This window comes from Euprymna scolopes, chromosome 2, assembly GCF_053919585.1.
Source record: "Euprymna scolopes isolate OS-2025 chromosome 2, ASM5391958v1, whole genome shotgun sequence".
Lineage (NCBI taxonomy): Eukaryota > Metazoa > Mollusca > Cephalopoda > Sepiida > Sepiolidae > Euprymna > Euprymna scolopes.
The window spans coordinates 26,645,558-26,669,377 of record NC_136483.1 but is presented as its reverse complement, the minus strand read 5'-3'; the positions used below and the strand labels follow the sequence as shown (position 1 = coordinate 26,669,377).

The 23,820-nt window shown below is 33.6% G+C and overlaps 1 long non-coding RNA gene across 1 annotated transcript; it reads left to right on the top strand.

Moving 5' to 3' along the window:
* The first annotated feature begins 4,802 nt into the window (after positions 1 to 4,802).
* LOC145290082 (uncharacterized) lies at positions 4,803 to 16,669 on the top strand. The gene is made up of 2 exons (XR_013869316.1): positions 4,803 to 5,914; positions 5,947 to 16,669. It is a non-coding gene; the product is annotated as an uncharacterized LOC145290082 (long non-coding RNA).
* The last annotated feature ends 7,151 nt before the right edge of the window (positions 16,670 to 23,820 follow it).

The window sequence follows — 23,820 nt, the reverse complement described above, 5'->3', positions numbered from 1 at the left end:
ATGTAATACTGACCAGGTTAAACGTTGCTTAACTTTAGTGATCCAGTGAAACCAGTATGTCAACGTGATTAACAGAAAATATAACGGTCTTCATGATTACCTACTTATTTTAAAAATACCGCATTCAATAATTCCTTCTAAATAAATTAAATATATGTTTAATGTGATTTTGCCTTTTACACTCATTAGAATTCATCCTAACTAATTTTTGTTAAACATACATTAAATATAGATTAAATTAGAAATTTATATTTATGAAAAATAAAGACATTTTCGCGTTACTTGCTCTTTTCTATTTATTCGGTTAATAATAGATTTAGACGCCATTTTGAAAAGTCACCAGCTTCGAACTAGGTATGATGATATCTATTGTGAATTTTATATCCCGTGTTTCCTGAAAATCTAAGGATTCTTATTGATACAAGGGATATAAAATTCACGATAGACATCATCATACCTAGTTCGAAGCCGTTGACTTTTCAAAATGGCATTTTACAGATTAACTGGATAAGGCAAGAAGATTAGTCAACTTTTATTTCAACTAGATTCTGGTGAGGAAGCATGTTTAATTTATATGAGAAAATGATCATTGAAGTATTTCATTATTTTTTTCATTTTCAGTCAATTACAATTTGATCTTGATTCTTCAAACGAATGTAAATTGTACAAATTAAAATGATTTGTCATTTTGAAATTTTATGGTGCGAATGAATTTTTCAAATCATAAATAAACATATGCGTGTTAAAGCGGCATGATGTAGTGCATATAAGCGTGGACTATAGGCTCGGCGTATTAGGTTCGAGTTCTGTGACCTCTCTTGCTCCGTTTTCAGTAATAGGAAGTTATGAAGATATATACCGCCGTTCTAGCTATAAATAACATATTAGGAAAGACTAGACTCTCAAGTCAAGTTTCGCTCTCTCTCTCTCTCTCTCTCTCTCTCTCTCTCTCTCTCTCTCTCTCTCTCTCTCTCTCTCTCTCTCCCTCTCTCTCTCTCTCTCCCTCCTCCCCTCTCTCTCCCTCCCCTCTCTCTCTCTCGCACACACATTTATATATGCATATATGTGTGTGTGTGCGTGCACATATATATATATATATATATATATATATATATATATATATAGAGAGAGAGAGAGAGAGAGAAAGAAAGAGAGAGAGGGTAGGGGTGAGAGAGAGTATGCGTATGGTTTTTGTTTCCTAAATGTTAATCTAATAAAACTCCAGTGTATAAAGCAGTGTTCAAAAACAGACCTGTATTATTGTCAGTTTTTAATTTATACACACATTATTGACAACACATTATTGACAACATGTCTCAGATGTGACATTATTCAAAAGTTAGCTTCTTCTTGTTCTTCGGGTTATGAGAGTTTAGTTAATATGGTTTGAAGAAACTGGACTTTAGAATAAAGTTGCAGTTTTAATATTTATGTACCTATGATGCCAATAATGTCTGTACAAATAAGACATTCATACTATATACGTGTGTGTATTACTTTCCTACGGACACGTATTTCCCCGCATACAGCTAAGATAGAGAGAAAGAGTCAGAGAGAGAGGTAGAGATACTATAAGAGAAAGAGATAAAAACTGAACTTCTTATTGAATACAATGTAGGTCTGGCCAAAGTTTTGGACGAGAATGGATTATATTTATTTATATTTATTCATATTTTTTATATAGAAAGTAAAAATTAAGTGAAAAAAGTAATACATCAAATTATTAAATCAAAAATAATCTTTTTATGTGGGTGGCAGTTGTTTTTATTAGTGAAAAGGTAAAAAAACAGAATCTATCCGCTATTTTTAGTAAAATATTTGTTACTATATAATTGGTTTTAATTGTTGCTTAATTTTGTAATTATTTTGATGAAGTGATAAATTGTTACCCAACTGAGATATAGAACAAAACTATTACAATTGGTTTGAGATATGGAAAACGTATTTCAACACGAGCTATCGAATGATTCGTACATTTTATTGACCAAATAAAGAGAGACTGTGCGCCATATTTATTTACGCTATCAGAAAATTGACATAGTATTTGCCTCGTATGAGAGAAAATCAGGTAAAAGAAGCAATGATATTAATAATAGAAAGAGATATGAACACAGAAGTTTTTTGTGAGTAGTCTTCACTTTTAGCGGCAAAATTAATTCATTGTTTTCTTCAAGTTTCTTAAAGTTTGTAAATATTAAATTACGTTTCGTTTGTACATAAAATAAATAAAAAGACCGTATATGCACCAAAATAATATCAAATAGATTAAAATATTTTATAATAAACCTTTATAAATAAAACATTTCAAAAAACCCAAAAAAGTGAAAAAAATAATAATAATAATTTTTTTATGCACCAAACTCGAAAAAAATTTTTAAATTCATTTTTTTTTTTTTTTTGTATCGAAAATATGTTAATTTGGCCAATAAAACTGAAGACTGCTGATGCAGTGTCTTGTTATGACATTTACAAACAAATGCTATGTTCGATTACTGTCATTAAGGCTAGATGATCAGATATAGATCTTAAGATCAATATATTTCATGGACGGTACCACCTGGACAAAGACCTGCTCTTCATCCCTGCATCGGATCGCGGGCTCCATGGTCACGCGAAAAAGATCTACCTTCGATGGTTCCGGGGCCTTCGACTCCAATCAGCATTCTCGGTTTGAGTGGCATTTTCGTGGAACCGGCTACTCGACGAGATCGTAAACCAGACAACACTACAGGTCTTTAAGGCAGCCTTGGACAGACGCTGGTCGAACCTCCACGGTTTTTTTCTTGTCCAGTTTCTCTTTGTACATATACCCCTAAATTTTCACTGACTTTTTCCCTTTGTAAATGGCAATCGTTTGTGCATTTATTCTTTGTCAATTAAATGAACGAATGAACGAACCTTCCACATAATATAAGTATCTAGCTCTATTTATAATCATGAATTTTAATTTTTGTTTTGAATTTTATATCAATTATTGCATTGTTCTTATTTATTTAAACTCACGTCAAGTGTTAGTAAAAAAGGATTTCGTTCTCACATAAATAATTCTGGTGAATGTTTAAACATTAAAGCATTAAAAAATCACACACATTTTCATTTTTATTCAGATTATTATAATGAAGATCTACATATATTTTATTAAGAAAAATATACTAATTGATTAAATTTCTCCGTGTCCTTTCATGTCATAAACGCTAAATATTTGATAATGTACGAAATTTTATACGAAAATAAGATTATTATTCCATTATATAATTTTTTATCAATTAAACTGAAAAGCAAAAATCTCTGCTCTTTAAAATAAAATTTTTTTTACGTAGGTTACAATTTTATGATAGGGATTTAAATAAAGTAATAAAAATTATATTTTTATATAAAGTTCAGTTTTTTTTTTATAAATCTATAAAAAATAATAAACTTGAGTAATAATTTAATTTTTGATCAGATTTTGACATTTTAGTGCCTCCTAAACGAGATAAAAACTTGTATATAAAGTCGGTAATTGCTTTCGACTTAATAACATATGATGTTTATTAGCGTTAGAAAATGCATTCCCATAATTCAACCGTTTTATATAATTCAAATAAAATAATTTGCATCTCAAATTTTTCAACAATCTTCCTCAATAATAAAGCAAAAGTACGTCGAATTATTTTATTTTATGAGTTTTGTTTTATATTAACTTTTGTTGGGCGAATTAAAAAGATACGAACTAAATTTTGGTCAGACCTGAAAGAAATCTATTTACTTTCAAAGTAGAACATTAAAGGAAATATATCGGTGCGAGATTTATATATATATATATATATATATATATATATATATATATATATATATATATATATATATATATATATTCTTTATAAATGCGTGTTTTAAAAATAAACCCAAATAACACAACTTTAAAAATTTGATCATAATCATTTAATGTTATTGGATTTTATTTTCTAAATAAGCATTGATAAATATTTCTAAGATATAAATATGCTAATTTTCATATCTCTAACACAAAATACCAATTTATTATATATACATACATGCATATATATATATATATATATATATATATATATATACTCATGCACACATATATATGCACATGCCTATATGTGTGTGTTATTATTATTATTATTTTTTTGTTAAAATGTGCGATAAGCACTTTTTCCATTACTTTTATCCAAAAATGTCAAATAAAGAATGATCTTTCTCAATATGTATTTTTTTTTTCAATAATAAACGATCCTTTTGCTCAAGGAAAACTGATTTATAATCGAATTGCATCTTTTGGTCCTAATATAGATATTACAACTTCTTATTTTAAATGTATCGCCGAAGATGGATAACCGGTTACAATGAACAGGTATTGACAAATCTTGGCTGAGTACATGCGGGGAGGAGTTTATAACCGATGAACTGTACTTGCAAGCGCCGTGATGCTTCTAGGCAGGAAATGTAGCTGGGACAAACATGGCGATTACCTTATAACTACAACTACAACTAAAGTGTCTTTTTGTATAAATGAGAATTAAAAAATAAATAACCGGATATATATTAGAAAATAACTGGATATATATATATATATATATATATATATATATATATATATATATATATATATATATATATATATACATAGAGTAATTTATAAAATATATATGGCGATTAAGCTACACTGAATATTCTGCGTTTCATCCACTCTAGGACTCCTCAGGCTTATGCGCGAATTCTGTGGTTGTTTATCGTTTTTATATGCTCTTCGGTAAACAAAAAGAATTCGCGCATGAGCCTGAAGAATCCTAAAGTGGATGAAACGCGGAATATTCAGTGTAGCTTAATCGCCATATATATTTTATAAATTACTAACTAGCTCTACTTACGTATTGAGCACCTTGAAGTAAATACTTAAAGTTTACGCATAAATCTATACTTTCGTATATTAATTTTATGTGAGTAAATTAAGTAGTTATATATATATATATATATATATATATATATATATATATATATATATATATATATATATATATATATATATATATATATGAAATGTTTGTAAACATGAGATGCCTTTCGATTCTAAGTCGATTCCGTTTTTCAAGAAAAAAGAAAGAATCGTTTGATAAAAAGAAAATACAGTATTCATATATCAATGTAATATTGTAAAACCTGGAGCGACGAAATACCGACCCGTTTTCATAGAATTTGTTGTGAATTCTAAGAAGATATAAAAGGATCCTTCTTCTGTGCAGTACATTCTCCTTGGGCCCGGGGTATTGCTGATCGCATATACTGGAGAATTTAGATTAGTTTTATAACCTTCCAGATTGCTCTCTCATGGAAAAGCTGGATGATCAATGTTACAGAATAAATCAATATTTTGTAGGGTGAATTATCTCCCCTTTTGAGAAGAGGGTTCTTTATTGCCGATCGTCAGAGACATCTTTACTAAGAAATACAGATGAGGCCGATTATAAATAATTCGTCCCCCATCCTGACTGGCTCTTTACTAAAAGAAAGAATGACGGTCTATCCAGACAAAAATATTTCCATGACAATGCAAATTAAAATGTCCGTAAAAAATGAAAGTTCAAAGAGTCCGCGAATGTTCTAATGAAAGATAGGAGTTTTGTCTGAGATTTTTTCTCATAAAAATCGCTCCAGACAATGCATGAAGCCACTTGATGTAAGGTGTTAATAAAAAATACTACGTCAAGGCCAAAACTTAGCCAACGAATTTCGACTCGAAAAACTGTAAGTCTTTCTTCTTTGTCATAAACATCGCCCATGGAATGTGAGGATTAAAAGACGAAATAAGACAAGCAAGATTTACGAAGTGCCGAAAGTAAACCCAAGATTCACTTTCTACTCTCCTTAAACAAAGCTATACGTGTTTATTACGGCTGGCGCCGTGTACGTTTATTTGTGTGTAACTCAATAGGCATAAAGATATGTGGGTGCTTTTAATTTGTTAATAAAAAGTAAATGTGTGTTTACTTCAACTGATATATGCGTTGGCGTGTGTGCATGAACTGTTGCATGCATTCGTTTAACAGTGTGTGTGTGTGTGTGTGTGTGTGTGTGTGTGTGTGTGTGTTTATACTGACGCTGTGCTTAGTAGTCAGTGAATGTAGTTTATTCGCTTGATGAGACCTTTCAGCCAGAGGCCGGATTTAACTTTTAAGATAGTATCCATCGGATATGGACCAAAAATATCGGAACAAAGAGAGAAAAAACTATATGTTTCGAGTTTTATAAGACACGCTAAAATTACAGCTGAATATTTCCGCTTTTCTGATTGGCTAAAACAAACGGATGACTTGAGATTTTATCCAATTAAGAGTCGATACGCAATAACAATGGTCATTTCCGTTCGTTCTCTTTGAACAAGATCAAGCGCTATATTTTGATAGTGACTCTCGTCATCACCCTAAAACAAATTCAAAATGGACGGGTCAGTTTTTCAGTCGCCTCGGGTTTTTTAAAAGAAACAATTACTACCAACAACAGTTAGATGCATTCTGTAGTTATTAGATATTTGCTTGCCTCTTATTCACAATGTCTAAACCCGGTCACACCAGGTGTTTTTGTTTCGTTTTTATTTCTTAACTGTAATGATTACGTCGTTTGTTATACTTGCTGTTCAAATAAAATCTATGCAAAAGATCGATCTAAACGCAAGATGAAGTTCATTTCAACCAAAAACCGTAACAATAAGATGAAAATGGGGGTTCTCAACATTGTCTCTATTGTTTAATAATAATTTCTCATTTTAATAGACCATCATGATTTATAGGACCGTGTTGATCCATAATCTTCGAGTTGGTACTATCATTTGAACCTCCTGCTTTACCAAATCCATGCTTTTTTTTTTTTTTTTTTTCGGACTATTAACTGTTACATGTTAAATCAGGAGTCATTAAAATTCATATACAGGGTAAGTCACAGGAAACGGATGTTTTTTAGAACGCTCCTTGTTCTCTTTGAGTAAGGGATACGTTCTTTAAAACATCCGTTTCCCGTGACTCACCCTGTATTATATCCAGCTAAGAGATGAGTTGAAGCTTTGCGGCTCAGAGTCAAGAGTGAAAGTTTCATATATTTTTATTATTAGAAACTGGTTGTATATATTCAGCGTGATCTGTTTTTTTTGTTTGTTTTTGTTTTTTGTTTTTACTATGCCGTTTGTTTGTTTATTTGTTTGTTTTAACCTAATTGTTTTTTTTTGTTTTTTTTTACTGTTTTTCACTTATCACACCTATATTAACATAAAAGGTACTCACTGTTATTTAACTCCGTAATACAACATAATCTTTTGGAACACTGCATAGATAGTAAAAAGCAGATCCAAATACAACTGTCTGTATGCCTCATTTTCATAACTATTTTAAGGCTGTTTATAATAAAATATTGTTTGGCATTATCCATTTATAATTTTATTGACCTATTTTCCTATATATATGGAATATTTTTATCTATATTAACAGTAATTGATAAAGTGATTTAATAAAACCCAATTATAAATTGACAAAATCTTTCTTAACATATGATGTTCATAATTTATCAAGGGAGATAATTTATATGAAAACTATTCGTCTTTTTTTTTCAAATTACAACAGATTTAGATTAAAGATAAATAATGTAGATTGTACATTTAAAATAATACTTAGTGCTAGTTTAATCACCATATAAATCCTCAGAACCATACGGTACTCAACACAACATTAAAGAAAAACCAAGCTTCTATCTTTACATCATCAACGTTCTGATCCCCATCTGGCAACAATTGAAATGAATGGCTCTCGTCTTGGGGAGACCTCATGTTTTGACAAGCTTCTGGGTTTGACCTTTACTCCTGATCTGAAATGGAACGTACATCAAATCTGTTGCCAAGGCTGCTAGAAAAACGGTGGGATCCTTCTATCGATCCAGTAGATATCTCACTGCTGATGCAATTCTCTATCTATATAAGAGCCAAGTACCTCCAAGGATGGAGTACTGTTGCCACATCTGGGCAGGAGCTGCTAGAAAGAACTTATCCTGCCTTAATAGAGTTCAAAATAGACTTCGTAGCCTCGTAGGAGATGTCCTTTTCTCTTCCTTGCAATCTCTTTCTCACAGAAGAGACGTAGCGAGTTAGTCTTTGCTTTATCGTTCTTTTCATGGCAAGTGCTTGACTGAGCTTCAATCTATGCCCCCCTCGCCAAACTTTCACAAGAAACACTCGTCTAGTTGAAAACACTATCATTAATTTCCCCCACTCTTTATCTGTGCTTAGACATAAACGTAGATTCCATGAACAAAGCTTCTTTCTTAGAAGTGCACGCCTGTGGAACTGCCTTCCGTTTTCCTGCTTTCCAGCTGACTCCAATATGATTGTCTTCAAGCTCAACGTAAACAAGTTCTTGATAAGCCTTTCCACTTAAGTTAACAAATTTGCCGAATTTCCATTACTAACGATTACTATATTGTCCAATTGACTACTGTACACTCTTTAAGCCTTATCCTCGAGTGGCCTCTTGACCTTGATAAGTGGTGATGCCTATGTAAAAAAAAAGGCAGAAAACACGTTCAAAGTCTCGTAACTTTGTAACCCGTGTATATTAGAATCTAGTAGAGATATTCGTTTGGGAAATGAAGTGTAATATTTAAGCTATCGCATCACGTTTTAATGAACAGAACATGATGTGGTAGCTTAAAAGTTACACTAAGTATTATTTTTTAATGTATAATTTATATGATTTTATTAATATTAAATGTATATTTTACATTACATTATTATAGCAATGATGATAGTTGTGATGTCATCGTGAGTATTGTGAGAACGGTGACAATGAAAGGTGTTATTATTGCTTGTAGATAAAGTAATAAAGCTTAATAAAGTTAAAGAAATGAGCCAAAGTTTCACTGCACTTACATTGCTTCTTCGCCATTTTGGCCTGATGTTCATGCCAATTCATAAATTATATACGACATAATCACGTCCATACACCGGGTCCCGTTAGATCACCGGTTAAGCAACGCTGAGCTTGGTCATGACTAAAATGGGTGACCAATTTGTGAATTCCAGGCACTGTATGTAGGAGGATGTCAACACCTTCAACAAGAGTTTCAAAAACCTAACATCGTCATCTCCCCTAGCGGGGCTATACATGCGACTGGTGGCCACTTGCGAATTTCATACTCCTATGGAACTTCCTCCTTTGGAGGAAGACGGTTAAACGCAAATAGGGTTAGTGCTGTTTCACATACACACACACACACACACACACAATTCATGAATGCGTTGCCATCAGCTGAATCAACAATGTCATCAGATTCTTCAATAACAACCGCAATTGCCTGTCTGGTCGGGTTTTTTTCCATGTCTTGACGAAAATATTTTTGGTCATCTAGAACACCACGGAGATAAGAGACATGTGCAAGAGGTACAAAGGTAAGCAGACCGTCCACATCAACCAGAACAGGTAGTGTTGGATATCATTATAACATTGAATTTTGACTGTATTGTCAGATGCATTCTGCACCTTCGACCTACGCTCCATGTATATTACCCGTTTTCCCCATACATGACGCTTAGTACTGCATGATGCTGGGGGTCTCATATATTCTTGGGTGTAATTTATTATTTTTTAAATATGTCATTAATAACTGAAATAAATTAAAATAAAATATGCTCAATGAGACATATCTATTGTTTCATTTTTAGATAAAATTTAGACTTTTAAACCTATAGGCCTATCATTTATAGCATGCGAAATGCAATAAAAATGTGTTACTTTTAGACAACATTCTCTTCAGTATATTAGACAAAACGCGTTGGTTTGATGAAAGAGTTTCTGTGAAACGAACCGGATCCGAACTTGATACTCCCAGGGTTTTAGTCCGTGTCGTTAACTACTTAGTCACCGTCACCCCCTTTACAGAAATCCTTCATTGATAATATCAAAATTATATTTATAATGTTTACTTGTTTTTCGTTTCTTGCATTTTGTTTCGTGTTTGTTTTGCTTTTGTTTGTTTTTGTTTGTTTGTTTGTTTTTTGCGGTGCATTGATTTTTTATGGGAATTTTTGTTTGTCTGTTTGTTTTGTTTTGTTGTTTTTTTTTTTTCTTTTTTTGTTTTTTTTTTCTTACTCACGGACCAGACAAAACATGCCGTGAGCCGGAGTTTGTTCACTAGACGTAGTTTGGTAACCCCTGCCTTAGATTATAAGACCAATAGTCCTTACCCTTGAGATCAGACTTTTGACACGTACCCCCTGAGATGTCTATCGACTTTTACTTCCAAACTTATCAAACAATCGATCAATAGCGCTTGGTTATTCGGCTATCTACATTTGTTTTCATTAATCTCACACTGAATATAAAGATGTAATGATATGGTTCTGTTTAATAATAGCGAATTAAACTGATTTCAACAAATTACAATGAAACAATTGAAATCATTATTAACTTAAATCATTTCTCGCTAAACTTCCCCGATCACCGAGTCTATTAAAAACACGCTACACTGTGAACCATCGTAAATTAACTTGGCTCTACAAGTGCTTCTCTATCGACATTATTCGAGGAAACGTCTTGAGCCTGCTCTCGACCTACCAAGCAAGTGAGATATCTGATGAAACTTCTTGATGTTCTGGGTATAATCGTTTGTAAATGTAGCAGTCAAAATATTTAGAATACTACGGCATTGAAATAATTAACACTAAATCATTCCAATCAAGTTGTTGCTTATTCAAATGATTCATTTCATGAACAAAAATGTAAACGCGCAATATTAAAGGGAGATAACTTTATAGTTAAACTAGTACAATCTTTGACATTATTTAAATAAAGGTGTTGATTTTTAACTGAGTTTAAAATCAATATATTTTGTTCTTGTCCTAAATATGGATACTGAAACTTTGATTGTTGGATTTTTCAGCTGATATTAAAACGAAAAGTGTCTTATCTAAAATATGAAGGTAAAATAATCGTCAATCTGTCATCTTTTTTGTTTCATTTTACTTCAATCGAAGTTCTCAGAAATGAGGGGGCCCTTTCTTGGGACTAAGATTTGATTTCTGCATGAGATACATAGATATTCAAATATTCCATTAACGTTATTCCCTACCGTTCAAACACTAAGTCAGTAAAGAAGTTGAGAATATATTTTTCCTCTCAACAATTGACCATTTAAATATGTTATCCCTTTCTAGTTGTCTCTTTTTTTTTCATGGTAGTCACCACTTATCAAGGCCCGGAAGCCACTCGAGGATAAGGATTATTGCGTGTACAGTAATCAATGGGATAGTATCGTAATAATCGCTAGTATTAGAGATTTGATAAAGTGTCTTACTTAAGGGGAAGTTCATCAGGAATTTGTTTATGTTGGACTTGAAGACATCCAAGTTGTAATCAGGTGGAAAACAGGCAAACGGAAGAGAGTTCCACAGGCGTGCACCTCTAAGAAAGAAGCTTTGTTCATGGAAACTACGTTTTGGTTTAGGCACAGATAAAGAGTGGGGAAAATTACTAACAGTGGTTTCAGCTAGACAGGTGTTTATCGTGAGGGGGACTAGAGATTTGGAGCTCAGACGAGCACTTGCCATGGACGTAACGATAAAACAAAGACAGGCTCGCCATGTCTCTTCTGTGGGAGAGAGGTTACAGGTCTTTTGGTATTACTGGATCCCAAGACCAGAATTCGTCTAGTCTGGTGGAGTATCGAGCTTTGTGCTGTTAGTCGAGATAACATCACTTGGAGAAGAGGCACCATTCTTTGTAATAGCCAGTATGGGTTAGCGATACTGAGAAGATCTTATTTGTGCTGTGAATACTATGTGATTTTGAATATTTAGTCAGAGTTTACTTGTAGGTTAAAGTATCCTCATGCCAGGTTATTCTGACAAGTCCCTGTACAAAGAGACCTTAGACACTCAAGGAAAGTATCTAGTAGGCATTCAAGTTCTCTGTTTTTTTAATCTGTGTGTATGTGTGTTTGTATGCCTAGCTAAACGTCATAAACTACAAAACAAGCACTTACAAAGCTGGTATCAGCGTTGCTCTGGATAAATAATATCTAAAAGTTAGATGCAAATTATTCCTTCTCTGTGGGTCAACTGGGCCAGGTTTCATCAGGGTGTGTCGGTTTTTCAGTGTTATAATGTACTACTTTGGAAAGATTCTTTACTCGAGGAATCTATAATATAAAAGAGAGTTGTATGTGTGTATGTATCCAGCTACTAAGGGATGGGTTGAGAGAACAAAAGAGTGTTGGGAAGAGAAAGATAGAGAGACGGATAGAAAGAGGTAGAGAGATATATCTTAATAAATATAGATTATTTTTGCTCCGCACCATGTCGTGTAGACCTGCTAGTGTTTTAAATATGACAATAGTTACGGTGAGTTTCTCAATACTCATAAACTCTGGGAATCTCGAGTAACTTTATATAACCACACCTGTTTCTAATCGGTTGTTTTTAAGGTTACTTGTAGAGTTAATGATAAATTGTTCTCGGAAATTAAAAGAAAATTGGAAACGGGAGTAATTTTACTGTTTACCAAGATACCAGTAACCAGGGTCTATGGCCTGAGTTTGTTTGTTTGCAAAAAATATGTATAATAGTTAATACTACCGTGATGTGAATGCGAATGACGTGTTCTTGTGACAAGTTTGGTCTCTCACTAGTGAAAGCGCTTGGGCTTTTGCTTATACAGATAACGTAAAAAGGTGCCAAGCTCCCACAACAAACTCTTTCTGCTTGATTCAAGTTTGATCTACACAACTAATCAAGATTGGGTATTTAGATCTAATCAGTATTAAAATCCCAACCAAATAAACACTGAATATCTCAGCGGTTGTTTCTCTGTGGTTGTTGTTGTTGCTGTTGTTGTTGCTAATGGATCGACAAATCTATGGCTTAAAGTACAACGTAAATATGCATTATTAAAATGATCATTCATTTTACTTTAAAATAAGCATAGCTTTTAATATATTTTTCAATTTTAGTTTTCACTAATCTACTGTTTTCTTAATATGGTTCCTTTTTGTTCCTAAATCAAATAAAAAATTAACTTTCACGTGCATTTTTGTCTTATAAATGAACCATTTTATATGATATATGCTTTAACTAGTATTTCCATTTACGGTCGAATTTACCTATATAATTTCTGTGGTACCTTATAATTTAAAAAAGCACCGGTGAGATAGGAAAGTTATCTCCCTTTAACTTCCTATGTTTTGAATTTTCAATTAAGTTAATCATTGAAACGTATTAATTATCGAAACCAATTTAGAACGAGTGACTTTCGCCATTCTAATTGCCTCCCGCGTAAATGTTTATGATTAAACTCACCATTACTTAGCAATACACACATTTTGTAATATCTTTTAAAATTTGTTTTTCACTAATTTATTTTTTCTTTTCTAAAGTTCAATCAATAAATCACAAATTTAGCCGAACCTTAATCTGAAATGATCATTATATAATATTATATTTATATTATGTTTATGAATTTTTGAGCTGAGAATTGATTATTCATATTATTTGGATTCTTACAACTACTGTTCTCATCTTGAATATTATATTCACAACGTTTCGGTCGATGCAACCTCTGACCTTCTCCAGGTGTATTTTGTCAGGCTTGAGAATCTTTCTGTCAAACTCTGGAATTTGCACGAGATTTCAAGAACCTGTGGCGCAGTTGATAAAATACTTGGTACAATTCAGTTATAAGTGACACTTTTCTGGAAGTTGAAGGTTCAGTCCTCAGTGCGGGTGACACTCAAAATAAAATAGTGAATTATTCAGGTCTTCTCCGCAATCATGGTTGACGGAAAGAGAGAATGCTACTCCTCATGGCTTAAATAATGGATTCTGTTAGAAATTCCGTGCAGATTTCCGAGTTCAACAGAAAAAATTCCCGAGTTCAATAAGATACAATAGAAGAAGGTCGGAGTTATATCGATCGAAACATTGTGAAAATAACGCTCAAGATGAGAACAGTAGTCCAAAGAAGCTAAATAATACAATTATATTTATACATATTTACCGCAAAATGCGAGCAAAGGTTTGTGTTGGCATCATTCGGTCAATATAATGATTATCTTGATTTTTTGGTAAAATTTTCTTTGTCAGAATGCGATATGCTTTGGTTCTACCCTAGGAGACATTCATCCCAGGTATAACCCCATTATTCAGAAGGAGTTGTATATATATATATATATATATATATATATATATATATATATATATATATATATATATACTGCTGATCGTCTGGGGCTCTCCTATGGATAAGTCCCAACGTATCCATTCTCAGTAATTTTTTTTTTTTTTTTTTTTACTCAATCAAAATGGCCTTCTAGAGGGCGCTGATGTATTTCACCTTCCAACCTTCTGTGACATCTTACTACTGTAAGGAGCACTTTAATAAGGAAGTGTGTGGGCACGGTTGCACTGACTCCTCACTCTCTAGAGCTTCCACATACCTTTTATAAATAAACACATTTCAGGATATCCTGGGCCCCCAAAATGAACAGAGATTAGACTATTCCTGTAATGATCCGGTCTTTGTTTATTTTGTGATGGGAGTTGGGTTCTGTGCAGTTCCAGAAGGTCCATACTCCCAGGCCTTGGTTTCTCCCTTTGCTAATCGCCTGAGGCGCCCTCACCGGGGAATGCCGACGAGGCTTCCCAGGCACTTTTTGCAGGTCAGAGTGTCCCTTTTCTGTGGTGCTTTCCGACCCTGGTGTCTAAGTTCTTGCAGTGGGAGAGAACTAAATACCTTCAGGATTGATTCAATAAATTATATTCGAATAAAAGCTGGACACATCCTTTGAAAAGGTTTTTTTTTTTTACGTACACTTTTGCTGGAATCCACTTTTATCATAGAAAACTTTGTAATATGTGTATTTTTTTTTTCTCATTTTTATTTCTTCATTTTGTCTTTTCATTTTGCAAATTTACTTAATATAACCGTCAATAAAAGCGGAAGTGCAATTCTCTCTTCTAGGACAATCACCCGTGGACTTAACATCATCATCAAAATGAGAGAAAAAACGCGCATATTACAAAATTTCCTATGATTAGGGTAGATACAACCGGAAGTCTCAGAAAAGAATGGAATGTTATTTAATGAATAGATAACTCACAGAAATTACAATTGGAAATCCATACAAAAAATCCCCAGAATATATATATATATATATATATATATATATATATATATATATATATATATATATATATATATATATATATATATATATATAAGTCAAGCGACGTGTAGAGGCAGGCTCTAAAACTCTTCTGGGGGACATGTGATTGGAGCTTCTATTAGCAAACATCATTGCGCTCGAACTGATGGATGGTCAAAGAGAATACAAAGCAAATCATCTATTACAGTGTGATAAATGAAAAGAAAGAAGAAGAAGAAGAACTTTTTAAAGTGTCTATGCATATTTTCCCGTTGTTAAAGTAAAGCTTGTAGAGAAAGAAAGGGTGCATTAGATGTTTTATTAAGAGATTTAGGAAATATAATTGCGATATTTTCCTGTGTAGACACCTACGTATACATAGTTCAAGGTGAATTAAAGAGTTATGGAAATGGGTGGAACTTAGGACATATTTTAATACGACATAAACAAAATAAATCTCCAACTCATTACTGAGGCCATCATTTCCGGATCATAACTCCCCGTTTTTTACTTAAATAAAATCACTTCCTAGTCCCCGCAGTAGGATTGGAATCACTCTACTCAGAGTGTTTCGGAGTTGTTTTTTTATGCTGGTTTTGAATACCTGATACTTGGTGAGCCATTAAACCTGGGCTGGGTTGAGCTGGTTTCCTCTGAAGGGGAAAGTTTACAGGGAATATTAAATTTAAAAACGGTCCCCCTTTCAGGAGAGATGACTACGTTAATTTTGCAGTTTTCTTTTTTTAGGAAGATGCCGCCGTTTCCCCACATACAACGCTTGATATTAACAAATCGTCACCCATCTGATAATAAACATCAAGATAAACATAAAGATCAACGTTGCTTAACTTCGTTGATCTAATGAGAACCCGTGTGTTCCGAATATGCTGTACATGGTTAGATATGTTTTAAAAAGTAAACATTATTGGCATAATACTTGAATATTCTTTTTCAGGTTTCTCGTCTTATTAGGTAGACAAAACAAACTTGTGCGAAATTAAGTTTGGTTTTATTTGAGTGAGTTGTGTGTGTGTGTGTGTGTGTGTGTGTGTGTGTGTGTGTGTGTGTGTGTGTGTGTGTGTGTGTGTGTGTGTGTGTGTGTGTGTGTGTGTGTGTGTGTGTGTGTGTGTGCGTGCGTGCGTGCGTGCGTGTGTGTGTGACTTGAAATATTCTTACATGGGACACTTTTAATTGTATCTAAGTAGTTTTTTTTTTTTCCTTCAGAATAATGCTTTCCGGTTCATATTTTTTTTTTTTTTTTTACCTGCGACTACTAAATTGTAACTCATTGAAGAACATTTTGAAGGCCACTTGGGCCCACAGACATCAGGTTGAGAACCCCCTTTAACTAAAAACGTTAAATTTGCTTTCTTGAAGCATTTGATTTTAAAAAAGAAAATACAAAGGTACGTGCATTTATATGCTATAAAACAAAGATGACCTCTTGTTTTGTTGTTCTTGTTTGGTATAAAATCAGATTTTTACTCGATTTTGCTTTGCTTTGTTTTCTATATGGCTTGACAATTTTGTTCTTCATTTTCGGAATAGAGGCCGCATCGAATTCTAAATTTGTTTTAGAATTAAGAATAAACATTTCTATCGACTAAACGTTTTTAGATACGATTTCACAGACAACAGAAATTAATTATCCCGTACTAACTGACCTTCGAGCTAGGGTTAACGTTTATTATCTAGTCTGCCCTCAGTCAGAGGGAGGAGGAAGAAATCCTGCTTGATAAGAGCAATTTATATTCAAGTCCAAACCCAGAGTGTCTCTTTTGTGTGAGTTTTTTGGGGGTTTTTTATATAAAAATATTGTTTCACATCCAGTCCTCGTGGAGAGACACATAAATAGTAACAACGAAAGTATAAATGCATCCATTAAATTTGTACGTTCAGCAATTAAAGAAAAATTAAAGCATAACAAAACGAAAATGTGATCAAAAACAAATATATAACAAAACAAACGGTCGTGCATACGTTTAAACATGATATTTTAATTTATGTAGATTGCATATGTATTATTATAGAATCAATCCTTTATTGAATATTATATATTACAAAGAATAATTTGTCCAGTGGACTAATTCGCAAAATTTTTTTTTTTTAAATATTAGGTTGATGCAAAAGTAATGTCGTTTTTTTGACGTTCAACTATATATATATATATATATATATATATATATATATATATATATATATATATATATATATATATAAACGGCATTATTTTTCCACCAACTAAATAATGATAATATTGTTCACCAAATTCCGTCTGTGTTGGTTTGCAATATCACGTCAACTGATATTTGGGCTTGACGATCTTAAAAATAGTCTTTCTTCTCTCATAGATAAAAAAAAGGAGAATTTTTACAGGGGAATATTTTACGTTACATCGACGAAGGTTACACTGGTGTAACGTAAAATATTCCCTGGTAATTTTTTTTTTTATCTATGAGTGAAGAAATACTATTTTTAAGATCAGATTCTTTTCGATTTTGGATATTTCTCGGATGAATTTCTGTAGAAAACATATCTAAGAACACTGCCAGGAATATAAATTAGCTTTGTATGAAATTTGTAAAAGATGGGCTCAGCCGTTTCAAAACCTGTGAGGAAGGAGCTCACACACACACACACACACACACACACACACAAAGTGACTTGGATATAATAGTAGAAATACTACCAAGGAAAAGACAAGTTACTCTTCTACTTCCATGCATAAGTTTTGAGTGTGTGTCTGTACGTTTTTACTTCTAGTAAAAACGTACTGAATAAATGTAAATGGCACATTTATTGCGAGGTTTTCTACCAATTTTATTGTTTAGATTTCTATTTTGAGCCATTATCGAGACTCTCCAGATGACCGTCTAGTATCAGGGATTTTTTTGTTTGTTTTAACTTAATACTCAACACTATTTGTGTTTTAAAGTAAATAAACGTTTTAAAATAAGTTAAAACACATAAAAAATTATCCAGTTATATAGAAGAGTAAATTATATTGCCTTTGGTAACATTTCGTTGTTATATATTTGTTTTGATCACTTTTTGGTTTAGCAAAATATGAGAAAAGTGTTATTTCAAAATTAAACATGAGAGACCGACGAATGTGACGGATTGAGGAAATGTAATATTTACTAAAATTCCAATGAAAATCTTGAACTGACGAGTTTATGTTGATTTGGTTAATTAAAGATACACATAAAATAGGAAAAATTAACTCCCTTTATAAAAAATGAAAATAATAAAAATAAAAATTTCTTTATTGGTTAATAAAGAGACCATTTGCTGCGGCCTCTTTTCCAAAATAAATGCACTTCACACACATGCATATATATATACAAATAAATGACAAAAGATCTATATTCCAAATTTCAAGATGTTGTCCATCTTACCGTTTATTTCTTTCAGGATGTTAAAATTTTCAATTCTTGACAGCACCTGTTTCATAGCGCAGAATCATTCATGTAATTAATATCTCAGATTAATGTGCTGAACATCATTAGTTGGACATAGCCAACATACATCCTCAGTGACAGTTCCATTCGCTTCCAATGCTATTCCCATAGTGAAGCAGCTTGTATTCACCCAGACTGTAATTTCTTTACCGCCCATACTTCAGTTTTTTCCAATGGGATCTGCTTCTTGTACTCTGTTCAGAGTCTGCTAATACAAGAGACGTGCAATAAGTAATACCCCTGACCCACTTCCAATTATCTGATCTAGCTGAAATTTTGCATGTGCAATGATTTATATCTCTGCATGTTATGTGGCAAATTACAGCTCTGAACTAATTGTGGTTTCTGTTTTACCGGTGTTTGAACTGAGTCAGGTGTGAAATGGAACCTGTTGAATGTCGAACAGTGATCCGGTTTTTGTATTTAAAAGGACGCACACCACAGGAGACTTTTGATGAAATGAAAGAAACTTATGGTGATAATGCCCCATCATATGACCTTGTAAAACGCTGGCATCGTGAATTCAAACATGGCCGGAAGTCTGTGGAAACAGCTCCCAGACCTGGTCGCCCCCATTCTGCCATTGATGAGGCATATGTCCGTCAAGTTGAGGTTGCCATTTTGGAAGATCGGCACATTACTATTTGCCAAATAGCCCAAGATATCAAGATTAGTACAGGGTCTGTGGAAACTATCATTCATGACCATTTGCATATGCATAAGGTGTCTGTGAGTGGATTCCCAGGTTGCTCACACCATTCCAGAAGCGAGAACGCGTCAAGTGCTCGAGGATGAATTTGGAGATGTGCCAAGAAGATGAGTCAAAGTTTTTCAAAAGACTGATTACACAGGATGAAACCTGGGTCCATCACTATGATCCAGAGACCAAAGCCCAGTCAATGCAGTGGAAGCACTTGGACTCACCACCTCCAAAGAAGGCAAGGGTGCAGCCCTCCGCTGGCAAGGTCATGCTCACAGTCTTCTGGGACCAGGACAAAGTAGTGATGACAGATTTCCTGGCAAAGGGTACCACAATTACAGGAGCCTATTATGCTTCACTTTTGAGGAAATTAAGAGAAGCTATCAAAATCAAGAGGAGGGGCAAGATCAGCAAAAGTACCTTCCTCCTGCAGGACAACACTTCGGTCCACAACTCGCATGTTGCCAGATCAGAAGTACAAGCATGTGGTTCTGAAATCCTGCCCAATACTCCCTACTCTTCTGACCTTGCACCCTCTGACTTTTACCTCTTCCCAGCCATGAAGTTGTTTTTGAAAGGAAAGCGTTTCCCAGATGATGCAGCCTTGATTTCTGAAGTCACATCGTGGTTGGAGGACCAACCTGGGGTATTCTACAAAAACGGTCTCCAGACCTGCATCAAACGATGGGAGAAATGCATAACTCTGGGTGGTTCCTATGTAGAGAAAGACTAATAACTGTGCCAAGTTTCGTTGCTGTACTACTATGGGAAGTGGGTCAGGGGCATTACTTATTGCAAGCCCCTCGTATGTGACAGAGAAAAGGATTTTCGATCCTATCATCCCAGCCATTTGTTACTACAGGAACTTGATAAATGCAACTGTTACCCTAAACCATCCGCACTTGATAAATGCAACTGTTACCCTAAACCATCCGCTACAAGTTTTCTGCAGAGAAAAAATATATGCTGACGGATTAATCGATCAGGAATTTCCGGAATTTGATTTTTTCATTTCCATCAGAAAGTGCAATCCTTATCCCAGACCTGCAAGCCAAAAATTCTGGTTCCGTCTCTAAGTCAAACCCACTCCTTGGAAACAAACCCATAGTCCAAAAAATGTTGTTGCATGCGTGACGCAGAAACTATAAATGAAAATGTCAACATATGCTGATATGGCATTTTTGATTGTATCATCCTGAGATACGATAGCATCTATAACGGACTTCATAATATGTGGTGCCACATTAAACCTAAATCCCAATTACGTAAGACAAAAGCGCCGACCCCTAAAACTCACTGTTTGAAATGGTCATAGTGCCTTGTCGACATGGGTTTGAAGATATGCATTTCGCAGATCCAGAAGTGACATATTGACTTCTTGTCACAACCACTCTCTGAGTTTCTATGTGTACACTTGTGCATTGGCAGTGAAAGCATCAACAAAATCGTTCAATTTGCGGCAATCAATCACCGTGTGCACCTTCTTCTTCTACTTCTGCACAACCACCAATAAGGTGGGCCAAGTTTTTCTTCTGGATATTGCAACAGTCAACCATTCCATTGCTACTGTGGGAGTTTATTCTCATAGGTATTCCTGGCATGGGAAGATGCCACATATTCTTGTGCCCTGTTAGTTTGCTGAGAGAGCGACTGTTCGCCTATTTCTATGATGCAGTCCATTCTTTATTACTGCAATCTGCATCATGCTAAAATCATGCAATCAAGATGGCAGTGCATCTGTGTAGGCTTCCGAAATGTGTTCACCTGATTCCATCAGATATACATCACCAAATTCCTTGATCGCATCAATCCCTAGCAGTAGATCAAAGCCCAATAACTGTTTATCTACAACTAAAACCTCGATGTCAATAGCCAGAACTTGGCTAACCTCCACTATTATTCTGCCATAACCTTGGCAATTCAACATCTATCCATATGTATCTAAAGAAGATAGGTTCTAGTTTCAATTATGATTCATTCTAAACTAGCTAATCTGTGTCCTGGCATTTCCTGGGAAAATCAAGACTTCGGTTTCAACATTGATATTTAATGATTTGTTGCTTATGATTATTTGGCATGAACGTAGACCTCACAAATTTATTATAAAACATTTGGGTGGATACAGCCAGGATTTAGGAAAATTTTAATGGCTTGCTCAAACTTAAAGTTAATGTTGAGCTTAACAGTATTACCAAAAGTAAAAACCACATGGCAAAATAAAGAGCATACTTCAAAAAGTCAAATATGATTAATAAAACTAAAAAAATGAGTAAAAAGGTTCCGATAGAGACGGGATGGAGTCTATGAAAAGACTGTTACTAATTTCTACTATCATATAAAAGCCACTTTGTGTGTGTGTGTGTGTGTGTGTGTGTGTGTGTGTGTGTGTGTGTGTGTGTGTGTGTGTGTGAGACAGAGTTCCTTCCTCTTAGATTCTGAAACGGCTGAGCCAATCTTTTGCAAATTTCACACAAAGCTAATTTATGTCTGCCAGTTTTCTTAGACATGTTTTGGACAGAAATTTATCCAGTGAGTATAGAAAATCTAAAAACTCTGATCTTAAAAATAGCTTTTCTCTCTTATAGATCAAAAATAATAATTTTTGCAGCAGAATAATTTACGTTACATCAGCCAAGGGAGATAATAACATTTCAGCAAATCATTTCTTTTAAAAAAAGAAAAAAACAGATTTATTATAATCTGAAAAGATAGGTTACTGGTACAGAATTCGACTACAGATCGAATGATCCCCTGTTCAAGCCCGGGTGTACCACACAATTTTATTTTAATTTTTCTTATCATTGAGTTTAATTTACGATAAAAGAAGAGGTACCATTTAAAATCACTGCAAATCATTTCTTTGATTGCATATTTTAAAACTAAACATTAATCAGAAGTGACTTTTCCAGAGCATTCATCGTCAAACCCAAATATCAGCTGACGTGATATTGTAAACAAACACAGACGGAATTTGATGAATGATGTTATCATTATTTTTTTAATTTTTACGAATTAGTCCACTGGGCAAATTGTTCGTTGTTATATATAATAATCAATAGAGGATTGATTCTATAATATATACACAGTATACATAAATTAGAATATCATGTTTAAGCATATTGTACGACCAAACAACGCCGGGTTGCCAGCTAATAATCTTCTATAATATAAATCTCACCTGTCTGTTTAAATGTATGTATGTATCTATGTATGTATGTCTCGCAAAAACTTTCTACAAAGCGACGGATTTTTACCAGATTGGTATCATTTTGAAGCTCGACCCTTCAGACGACAACTATCGAAAAATTGTCCAAAAACATTAATTCCTTCATCCTATAATGGGCACTTTTCTACAGGGAGGGGTCGCTTTTTTCGCCGATATTTTCTAAAGTCATAGCCTCTTTTCGCTTGTCTAGCCTTAATTTAAACCTATGTCACTTCTGGTCTGACAATGGGTGCAACAGCTAACGCGTCACGTTTTTTTTTTTTTTTCACTTTCTTCTCCTCCTTCGCGGTACAGGTTCGAGCCTGCCTGCCTGCCTGCCTGCCTACTACTACTTTTTTTTTTTTTTGCTCAACAAACACCTCTAAACATCCGGGCAACGCCGGGCACCCAGGCTAGTAAAATAGAAATAATGAAAATAAGTAAAAGAAAATAAGAAGAGAAAAGGAAAGAAAAAAATGAATAAAAAGAATAAAAGAAAAAAAGATGAATTCATCAAAAGCAATAATCCTGTATATGGAAGCCTATGTTTATTTGTATTTTATACAAAAGGAAGGTAGAAAATATTTGTGTATGTGAACGAATGATAGATGCGACGAGTTGTAAAAAGTGGACATTTCATTCGATAAATCTGTCTGTTATTTTTTATTTTTTGTACGTGAAGTATATATTCAAACAGACGCCATGACAGATAAAGAAAAAGGAGATAAAAATATTATTTAGAAAGCGAAATTTATAACCACGTTGAATAGTCACATTTTATTTCGTTATGTGTCCGTAAATTAGATTCTGATAATTTTCTTTTATTCTTGAATGTCTGTAAATAGGTGAAAATCGAAAAGTAAAGATGAAAATAAAATGTAAAAAAGATATTTAATATGACGCTCAAATGTACTTGCTGTTGTGATATTAATTATATCATGTTAAGAATGTGAAAAAACAAAACTCAATAATTACTTTTAATATGAAAATGTAAAATAGTTCTGTGTTATGTTTATTCTTTTTTATTATTATTATTCTGTAATTCTAAACTGCTATTCCTGTATTCTATCATTCTAAAATACTCCTGAAAAAGAAAAAAAATTACTTGGAGGGAATGAACTGTATTTAGATTTCAGATTTAAACAATAGCATTAAGAAAAGGTTAAATACTAAAATAAACAAAAAAATCAATCTTTTAAGAAGATTTCTCGCTGACACTGCAGTTGTGGAAGTAGATATTAGTGTGCGAGTTAAAATACCTACGACGTCCATAG